This window comes from Triturus cristatus, chromosome 3_2 (assembly GCF_964204655.1).
Source record: "Triturus cristatus chromosome 3_2, aTriCri1.1, whole genome shotgun sequence".
In the NCBI taxonomy this organism is placed as follows: Eukaryota; Metazoa; Chordata; class Amphibia; order Caudata; family Salamandridae; genus Triturus; species Triturus cristatus.
This window is the reverse complement of record NC_140584.1, coordinates 406,034,854-406,043,002: the sequence shown is the minus strand read 5'-3', so window position 1 is coordinate 406,043,002 and position 8,149 is coordinate 406,034,854. Positions and strand designations below refer to the sequence as shown.

General features: G+C 45.4%; 1 long non-coding RNA gene across 1 annotated transcript in view; it reads left to right on the top strand.

Moving 5' to 3' along the window:
• Positions 1 to 3,234: 3,234 nt before the first annotated feature.
• Positions 3,235 to 8,149, top strand: part of LOC146857439 (uncharacterized) — a 131,117-nt gene continuing 126,202 nt past the window's right edge. The window contains exon 1 of the long non-coding RNA XR_014979907.1: positions 3,235 to 3,358. This is a non-coding gene — a long non-coding RNA (uncharacterized LOC146857439). The remainder of the gene's footprint in view (positions 3,359 to 8,149) is intronic.

The following is an 8,149-nucleotide window of genomic DNA, read 5'->3' as shown; positions in this document are numbered from 1 at the left end:
ACGGATACTGCTAACATCTGTACCGACTTTAGCCAATCCCTCTGTGAGATGGTGGCTGATGCTTTCAGTAATAAAGTTGTGAATGTTTATAATAATTTCTCCACCTTAGTGCCGGTCCCTCTTTCAGACACCTATGCCCCTCCAAGCTTGGCTGTAAATAGCACCCTCAGCCAATTCACTCCCCCTTCCATAGAGGAGGTCATTAAACTGCTTACATCAATGAAATCGGGTTTTCCTTGTGACCCTTGTCCACCAGAGATCGCTACCTTAGTTGCAGAGACCATTGGTTTTAAAGTAACTGACATTTCTCTTCTTATATGCCGCTCTGGCTCGTTTCCTTCAGTCTGGAAGAAGGCGTCAGTCCTGCCTTTCATTAAAAAACCTTCTTTGGACCCATTGGACCCAAATTTTTACCGACCAATCTCTTGTCTACCTCTGCCAGCAAAGCTGATTGAAACTATCATGAATAATCAATTGGTTAGTCATGGTTGGGCTAACGATCTCCTGGATGCCACTCAATTCGGCTTTCGTGCTTGACGCAGCACTGAGACTGCTCTTATTAAAGTCACAGAGGGGATTAGGTTATCTCTGGATAGAGGCGATAGGGCTGCTCTCATCCTGCTCGATCTATCAGCAGCCTTTGAAATGGTAAATCATTGGCTGCTGGTTGAGGGGCTAGGCAGGATTGGAGTGACAGGCACTGCGTGGAAGTTGTTTAGCTCCTTCCTCAGTGGCCATGAACAATCTGTCCGTTTGGGCGAGTTCGTTTCTCGCAAGTCCTCCTTGCCTTGTGAGGTCCTCCATCGATCTTTAATCAGTCCTACACTTTTTTTTATATTTATGTTACTCCACTGGCGGAGCTGATAAGATCTTTTGGCTTCACACTTACATCTTATGCCGACAACACATGGGTAGTCGTTGCTTTAGATAGTGATGCTACTATGGTGGGGGCAAGGTTCGATGAGTGTATGCAGGGAGTTAGCTCATGGATGGTCATGGACTGTCTGAAATTAAATTCAGGACAAACTGAGGTTCTTATCTTTGGCTCCCAGCCATCTTTCTGGTCCCCTGCCTAGTGGCCCTCTGACTTAGGCCCACTTCCCACACTTGTGAGTAAAACGAAAAACCTAGGAGTTCTTATTAATTTCACATTGTTCTACCATGACCAGGTGAATGCAGTCACCTCTTTTGCTTATTATACACTTAGACTAATCAAGAAGATGCTTCCGTTCATTCCAGCTAATTTGCAGAAAACAGTAGCCCCTGCATTGGCGCTGTCTAAGATTGATTATGCTAAAGGGCTCCACCTGAATGACCATCAGGATGTTCTCAATAAATGACAAACTTTACAAAATGTGGCAGCGTGTGTGCTCTTGAAAATCCACAAATACAAAGCCATCTTCAAACCCATTGGAAAGCTATTTTAAGGTGTTTTGCATTGTACACAAATTACTGCATAGCCACAAACCGGATTGTCTTAAGAAACTTTTTTCCTGATATGTTCCAGCAAGATCCTTGCGTTCTGCCTCTGCTAAACTGGTGTCAGTGCCCATGTTTTTTAAGCAATCAACTTGGGGCGGTAGAGGCTTTGTGCTGGGAGCTGCTAAAGCCTGGAACAATCTTCCCCTATATATCAAAACTATGCCAAATCTTTTGGCTTCCAGTAAATCTTTGAAAACATGGTTATTTTCTGCTAACTAGTCGTTTTTAGGGCCTCCAAGACGCGTGAGGGCATTTGAGCGCTCAATAAGATAATATAACATAACATGTACACGCATCCCCAAAGACCACGCTCTCTCTGACACACATGGCAGTCCTGTCATAGTGCCCCATGGCAAAGTATTTTGTTCAAACCATAGCATCTAGCTGTATGGACATTACGCTTAAAGCCAAGCAATCTGGACGTGGGGGAATCTGGTAACAAGGCGCGAGTTGCTTAGCCTTCAGTAACTCATGATGATTTTGACTGATCAGAAGTAGCTCTTGCTACAGAAAAGGTTGGAGACCCCTGTTTTAAACCATTGTGTAATATACTTTCATGGATTGCTGTATGGGTGGAAGCATGCACAGGGTTGGTATCAGTGCATTGAATCCCTTTTAGTTAAAAACTCCACCACCTATGATGATGGGTCCCAATGCTGGGGAGAGCTTGGAGACCCCAATTCCAGGTACCAGGAGGCTTACCACACTCAGCACAGCTGGCCCAGACTGGGTACCAAAAGCAGCCCTGGCAAAAATGTTCAAACTGGCCCCCTCCCTTGTCTCCTCGCGCAAGCTCTCTCTCGCTCCATCCATTCTCACCCTCCTTCTCTACTTTCTCTCTTCTCCCTCTCTCTCTCTTTTTCTCACCCTCCTTCTCTACTCTATCTCTCTCTCGTCTCCCTCTCTGCTCGCTTTCACTCTCCTGAAACCTTCCTGTGCTTGCTGGGGAAAGTGACAGGCACAAGGAGGCTGTGCAGTGTATGCTCTGTTCCCCAGCAAGTGCACACATTGTGCTTGCAGAAAAAAGTTGTTTACTATGTGTCTTACTGTCTTTATTTGTTTTAATGCAATGTCATATGTCGTTTTGTTACATGATGACATTTGCATTAGCTCAGAGCCCGGGCCTCCCACTGGAATGTGGTCCTGGCACAGGAAAGGGGCGGGGCCTCTCTTTCCCTTCAGCCGGCCCTGGTCATGCACACATGGATGGGTAGTTATATTGATGCTTGGATGTGTGCACACACATATAATGGAGGTGACTAATCCTTTTGGGGCCTGTGCTTTCAGAGCCTCGGGGCCACATCAGTGGCATGAAGGCTCTAGATAAATAATGCAATAAAGTGTATGTTCAAAGGGTTCGCATTAAATAAATAAATAGGTTAGTGCGGAATTTTTGCAGAAGAACTCATGGGAGTGCAGCAACTGCTATCACGCAAGGAACCCAAAGTGCAGCCACGGGAAGTGCGTCACAACCAGGAGCCTCGCTCCGCCGCCCCTGGAGTTCCGTGTCCGTGCTCAATGGTTGCCCAGTAAATGCAGCAGAGGAGAGAGGCGCGCGCGTGTTTGTGCGTGAGAGCGCGCGCGTAGAGAGAGAAGGCTGTAAAGTTCTGAGGACAACCTTCAGATGTAGCCATAGAGCCGCACTGCCTGCCCGCTGCAGGCGGCAGACAGGGACGTGACAGCAGAGCGTGGCCCGCTGCCAGTGCTTGCATAATTCACGAGTGAGAGGCCTGGTGCTGTGAAGCGTGTGATAGAGAATCAGACAGGCTGTGCCAAGCACAGAAGCCTGCAGGCTCTCCCAGGGGCGGCAACAGGGATGGAGGAGAAGAGGCCCAGGCCCTGCTAGCGTGTCCCTCTCCCTTGCCAGGGTAACACAGTAAGTGGACCCTGCATTGAACGCATTATTGTGGGAAATGTGCTTAGAACCAGTTACAACAGGGCTATGAGTAGGATGAAAAAAGTGGTGGGTCTTTAATGGGGCGTGGCCTATGTGTTATGTAATGAAGGGCGTGGCTTAAGCGCTAAACTCAGAGACATATTTATGACCCGGTTTGTGCCGTGTTTCACCATGCAGTGATGCAAACCTCAAGTGAGATTTATGAAGCCACGCAAGGCCACTTTGTGTAGCCCAGAGGGGCTCCAAAAATCTGGAGTAAAGCAACGCAGCGCAAATCGCTGCGTTTACCTTAATCTGCCCTGGGGGGGCGTTCCATGGGCATTGCGTGAATGTCCCCAGGCAACTCCCATGGGTTTTGATGCATTCCCAGATTTACCATAATTAGTAAACCTGGAAATGCTCCAAAAAGATATGCCTTCCCAGGGCAGGCATAATGAGGAGAAATATCTTTATTTCTCCTCATTACTTCCTCTTGCTATGCATGCTGCATTCTGCAGCACACCTAAAAAGAGGAATATGCCTCAAGGGATTGTTTTTGTACAGGAAGGTGCCCCTTCCTGCACAAAAGCGTCCCTGCATGCAACGTAGGCACCCCTGCACCATGGTGCAAGGCTGCTGCGTTGACGCTAGGCTGCCACAAGGGCACCAGCGTAGGAGAAAAGGCAGGAATAATCCATATTGACTTAAATACAGTGCATTTTCCGCCCTTTCCCTGTCATGCAGTGCAGAGCAGCAAGGTTACTTGCTGCACTGTGTGACAATTTCATTAATATGCTCTTTAATGTTTGTGATTACCATAGTGTTTCATCCAACCGGTATTTTTGTTCCTCAGTGAACTTTCTGTTTTTTTGCAAAAATAAGAAGATGCTTGTGTCCGGTCCAGGGAGGACATGGCCTGGCAGTTTGAGCTGGACTGTTCCCTTGAGGAGCAGGGTCAAGAATGATTTGCATATGGCTGGGTCTAAGCTTGGGTGGCATGGTGAGCAAAAGAACAATGGAATAAACCCAGATCTCTTGACTGGGGAGGAGTGGTTGGAAAGTTTCACCACCCCTTCCATCATCTTGTTGTGTTTGCTATGTTCGCCCTTAGTGAACAAGTGTATGCCCAGATGGGGGTCCCTTGCTCTAGACTGGCTGATGAGAGCTGATGCCCCGAAACCTGTCACAGGATGCTTGTTTCTGGTCCAGGGAGGACCTGACCTGGCAGTTTGGGCTGGACTGCTCCCATGGGGAGCAGGGTCAAGATTGATTTGTATATGGCTGGGTTCAAACTGTGGTGGCATGGAGGGCCAAAGAACGATAGATTAAACCCAGATCTCTTGACTGGGGCTGAGTGGTTGAACATTTCCTCACCCCGTCCATCATCTTGTGTTTACTATGTTTACCCTAAGTGGCCAAGGATGTGGCCAGATGTGGGTCCCTTGCTCGCTGTGCCACTGGATTCATGCTAGCCTGGCTGATATGGGGTGATGCCCCAAAACCGGTCCCAGGATGCTTGTTTCCGTCCCAGGGAGGACCTGGCCTTGTAGTTTGGGCTGGACTGTTCCCATGAGGAGCAGGATCAAGACTGATTTGCATATGGCTGGGTCCAAACTAAGGTGGCATAGTGAGCAAAACAACACTGGATTAAACCCAAATCTCTTGACTGGGGATGAGTGGTGGAAAAGTTTCATCACTCCGTCCATCATCTTGTGTGAGCTTTCTGTTATGGCATCCAGATGTATAACACAACAACTCACACATACCTAAAATCAGCCAGGACTATTCGCTTTGTCAATGGTTGTTAGCTGTTTAATATCAATGAGTACCAAAATTGATTTTGTTGTAAATAATATTGAAAATGTTTTAATTGTGAGAGTGAATGAAACATTACTGAGGCCTGTGGAATGGGCCAAGTGGTCTTCAGTGTCTCATGTTCACTGTATATTCGATATGTATGCCCTTTTACTCTCCACATCTTGTCTATCTGCATTTCTTACACCTCCTCTATTTCCTCCTCAGTACCCTCTTTTCACTCTCTCCTGAATGCACTTCTTCTACTCTCTTTCACCCCAAACAATGCACCCACTCACTTGCAAGTACTGCATTTTTATTTTAAGCTTGTCAGTATTTTGACAACTCTGTACTTCCTTCACACATATTGGCACACAATTACAATTGGAACTGGAATACATGACCATTGCTTTGTGTACTATGCAATGGGGAAAGAATTGGATGACTATGTGTTCTGAACACCTTTTTGACCCACTGACATGCACAGTGAGAAACTCGCACCGCCTTCAGCCTCGGCTCCAGAGCTCTCAATCATGGCCCGTTACAAACCCCTTGAGGCAACTCAGTTCAAACTACGCACTATACAAGAGTAATATGCTGCACGAAATGAAAACATACAGAAACACAACATTCTGGAACTAGCTAACACTTTTAGAGAATGCATGATTAAGTGAAACAAGGAATATAAACAGGAACTAAATTGGTAACATGGATTACCTTAACTTTTGTATGTTTAAGTTAAGGACATCAATATAGAGCCCTATAGGAACCCGCTTCAATGTCTGTTTCTAATTACAAGCAGGTCTAAGACCCGGAGGAACACAGTCCTCTTAGAGCCTTGAGTTACAATCCTGGAAAGCGTTGCTTCTAGAACTGGACAATGTCCTCACAATTTGGCCTGTGGAACGGTCACAATACTGTGTGAAATGTCACCTCCAAATCCAGCCATCAGACTCCCAATGTGACCCAACCCCCTTCTCCCCAGAACCACACATTACTACAGTGATGTTGTTTCTCAAACTGACCCACACAGTATTCAAGATGTAAACTCCAGAACAAAGCTTCAGATGAGGTCATCAGAAACTGGGCACCGTGTTCTAAGCGCGACCTCAAAAACTTAGTACAATGTAAGCCAGTAATCCCTTGAGAGCTTGGGTAAATATACATCAAATAACAAAAGGCTGATGAGGGGATCATTCAAATCCAAAATCACGAAATATAAAGAGATCTGATCAACAATATATACATAGAGATATCTCTTAGTGCCTAGCATCAAAGTGATGAAGAAAATAATACAATACTCGAGCACATATAAGAAAAAAAAAATTGTACTTAAAAGGTTAAACAAAAGACACAAACAAAATGAGGAGTTACAAAAATTCCAGCAACCAACAGACTAATGACCTGAATTTGTCCCATCGAGTCCTTAGATATGGTCTAAAGTACTGCTGGTCCACTCTTAAAAGGAGATAGTTTGACAGGAGCCGAATCCGTGAATAGCAAAATTATTTGTGTGTTGACAAAAGCCAAACTGGTTTCAAAGAAGCAAGTAGTGGACTGAAGTTGATGTTTTGGTCTCTCGTATAATTAATATGCAAGACCATCCTCAGGGCAATGCTTAGAAACAAAGGGGCATATCTACAAGGAAGAGGTGCAGCACAGCGCTGCTGCAAATTTTTCGGCGTCGCACTGAGTTATTTTAAAAACACAGGGATGCCACCTATTTACAACAGTAGGATCACCCTTGTGTTTTCCCTTGTGCTGGTGCTAAAAATAGCTGTCTAGCGCCAACACAGACACCCTTGCGCAAGGTGTTTTGCTCTTGCAATGTGCGCTGCAGAATGTAGCACACATGGAAAAATCAAAAATCAAAAACAAGGAGAAATACAAGCATTTCTGCTCGTTCACCAATCTAACACCTGCTTTTACATGGCGTTAGTTTTTGGCAGTGCCTCAGAGTTACAGATCCTTGTAAATCTGGGGCAGCATCAAAAAGCAATAGGTGTTGTTGTGGAACGCCCACAGCATCACCCATTGCAGGCCCCTTTCACGCAGATACCTGCGTGTAAGGGTACCATATTTATGAAGCGGCATAAAGCCAGGCAAAGTGGCTTAACGCCACTTTGTAAATATGGTGCAGGGCATTGTGCCACGGGAACGTCGGAACAAGTGACATTCCGGTGATGCAATCCTCTTGTAAATATGCCCCAAAATAACCAGTAGATTTCACAATTTTGTATCACGTGTCACTTATTCGTGCAGAGAAATGCACATAGTAATTACAATTGGATTAATTTTGAATTCAAGCTCACTCCATCCTTGGAATTACACCTTGAAAAGTTACTTTAATAGTTTGAGAGAGAGCAACAGTTAGTAGAAATGTTAACAAGTAGCAAACAACTTAAGGGCCAAGAAGGCAGCACCAAACTGCTTACGGAATTACCTTTGAAGAGGGTTCTGATCAACGACAGAGATGTTATGTTATGTTAAATGACTTATATAGCGCGTGAATCACCCCCAGGGGTGTCTCTCGGCGCTTGTGGAGCTGCGAAAGGGGCACGGTAAGTGTTATTCCAAAAAGAGAGTAGTTTTCAATATCTTTCTGAATTTAAGGTAATCCGGGCATTGTCTTAAGGGTAGGGGAAGTTGGTTCCATATTAAGGGCGCCTGATAGGAGAAGGCTTTACCTCCTGTCCGTGTTCTTTTTATCCTAGGGATTAAAAGCAGGGATTTAGAACGAGATCTCAGGTCTCTTCTGGGGATATATTGATGGAGCCTCTGATGCAGATTGGGGTGTACTTCCACGGATAGAGTAATTTCACAGTTACACGCACATTCACTCACCATACACTAGGGCCCATTTCACTAACATATACTCAAATACTCTATTAGCATCGAACCTGTGGAAAGAACACTCCTAAACTCCTAAACCCCCACACCTACACCGAGGTCGATAAGACCTAGCTATTGCAATTGTCATAATCTAAACAATCTATA